This window comes from Manacus vitellinus, unplaced genomic scaffold (genome assembly GCF_001715985.3).
Source record: "Manacus vitellinus isolate BGI_N305 unplaced genomic scaffold, ASM171598v3 scaffold_71_pilon, whole genome shotgun sequence".
NCBI classification, from domain to species: domain Eukaryota; kingdom Metazoa; phylum Chordata; class Aves; order Passeriformes; family Pipridae; genus Manacus; species Manacus vitellinus.
The window spans coordinates 1,428,694-1,431,089 of record NW_021940761.1 but is presented as its reverse complement, the minus strand read 5'-3'; the positions used below and the strand labels follow the sequence as shown (position 1 = coordinate 1,431,089).

At 46.8% G+C, this 2,396-nt stretch overlaps 1 pseudogene; it reads left to right on the top strand.

Annotated features, from left to right (window-relative positions):
* LOC103764085 overlaps positions 1 to 2,396 on the top strand; it is a 22,527-nt pseudogene that overhangs the window by 18,769 nt on the left and 1,362 nt on the right.

The window sequence follows — 2,396 nt, the reverse complement described above, 5'->3', positions numbered from 1 at the left end:
ACATTGCCATCTTGAGATTCTGGCATTGCCAGCTTGGAATTCCAACTTTGCCAGCTTGGAATTCTAGCATTATCAGCTTGGAATTCTGGCTTTACCAGCTTGGAATTCTGGCATCGCCTCAGAGAAATCCCTGCCAGGTGCTCATGTTTCTTAGAAACCAGCCTCTAGTTCCTTTTTCTTTCCTGGAAAACCAGCCTTTTGGGATGGGGAAAGGACAATACCTCCTGTTCATGTTGCAGGAAATGTGGGGTGAATTCAGAAAATAAAAATAATTAAAGGAAAATCCACGGATTGACTGGAAAATCAATCCTTAGTTTCCTTCTCCAAAGGCTATGACAAGGCTCCTTTGACAAGGTCTTTGCACCATTCCCATCGTTCTGTTCCCACAGTTCAGGAGGGGAGGGAGGAGAAAGCCCCCCTTGCTTCCGGAGAATTTCAAATTCTTTTCTTCCCAATGGCAGGGAATTTTTCCTGGGAAGGCAATTCCATTCCTGACCTGGTGGACTCCTTGCTCATTCCCGAACAGAGCCCTGAGGGGAAGAAGGCCTCTGGAAGCTCCATTGGCCCCCAGTAACCCAAGCTGAGGTGAAAGAGCTTTGTTGGAATATGAATTAAGCTCCAGCCTGACCCCTTCCGGGGATATTTTCATTTGAAAAAGCTTTAGGAGGTAACTGAAGTCTTTCAGTGAGGGGACAGGACATCAGGAAAGGGCTGAGTGCACTTTACCATGCCCCAAACAAATCCTGGGACTGCAAAGGAGGGGGGAATGGCATCAAACCCACAAAACTCATGGCGATACAGCTCAGAAACCTCCACGGCCCTGAACTGTTCTGTTAAAATTGGTTTAAATGCTGGTAACAATGGAATCACGGAGTCACAGGATGGTTTGAGTTGGAAGGGACCTTAAAGACCATCTGGTTCCACACCTCCCACTAGCCCAGGTTGCTCCAACCTGGCCTTGGACACTTCCAGGGAGGGGGCAGCCTGTGCCAGGGCCTCTATTCTAATCAGGGTTTAGGGGAGCAGCTTAAGCCCAACTTTGGTCCTAGAAGTGGGAGAAAGGGTTAAAGATGAGACCACAAACTTGGGATTTTTAATTCCTTGAGAAGAGAGCTCGTTGGAGTGTGAAGGGATGGGCTGTGGAAGAGGGTCTTCTGTGGGGATTGACCTCTCCTCCTGCTGGGATTGACCTCTCCTCCTGCTGGGATTGACCTCTCCTCCTGCTTTCCTTTGCTTCCAGCCACCCCTCTGCTGCTGAAGCAGCTGCTGGAAGAGGTTTTATCTGCCTGAAGAATCACAGAGTCATTAAGGTTGGATAAACCCTCTAAGATCATCCAGTCCAACCATCCCCCAGCACTGCCAAGGCCACCACTCACCCATTTTCCCAGATGCCACATCCACAGGGCTTGGAAATTCCTCCAGGAGTGGTGAGGTGATTTCACAGCACTTGGGATTTCTGGGTGTGGTTTTTCTCTGGATGTCCAACCCTGATTCAGGTCCCTTTGTCACTGCACTCAGAATGGCAGTAAAGAGATTTATCCTTGTCCTGACTCCATAAGTTACTGACTCCACAAGTCCTGACAGCTCCCAGCTCCCTCCTGTCCCAGGTTTCTGTGGGATTTAGGTTTCCCTCACCAAGATCTCAGTGCTGAGGTGACCCCGACCTCTCACCCTTCCAGGGGGGTTGAATTTGCCACCCCAGAACTGCTGCCCAGGTGGTCCCAGTCAATCCAGCATTCCATATCTCCGAGTATCCTCCGGAAAAATTGCCAGCACTCCCCCTTTTCCTGATCCCTCCTTGCTGTCAGTGTGTGAAAACAGGGTGGCCTCAGAGGAAAAGAGATCCCAAGGGGTGACACTTGGGATTTGGATTTGTTTGGGGTCTCTTTTAATTATTGTTATTATTATTTCATATGATCTGTATCAAGGACTGGCTGAAAATCCAAAAAGTTGAAGATTTCCCTTCCTCCCCTTTTGAAAACGAGGGAGTTGTCTGTGCTAAACTGAGCTGGGGTTGACTAAAAACTGACTCAAAAACCCCTAAATCAGTACATTTTACATCCCCACCTCAGTGCTTGGCTACTTTCCAGTGAATATTCTGCATGTTATGGGTGTTTTCTGTCACCTTTCAAGGGCACAGAGACCAAGTGATCCAGGACTGATGTTTATCCAGGCTCCACATGTGTGTAGGTGCTTCCATGGAGGAGCATTCCCATTTTTGGGATCTATCTGAGCCTGCTGCATCAAGAGATTTCTTGATTTCATCCTCTTTTGCACAAAAGTTTGTCCCTTCTCTTGGTCCCATAAATATAAATTAAATAAAAATTAACATATATAAAACATATAAAATAAAAGTAAAATATAGATATTATGTATGATAGAATTATAGTTAAAAT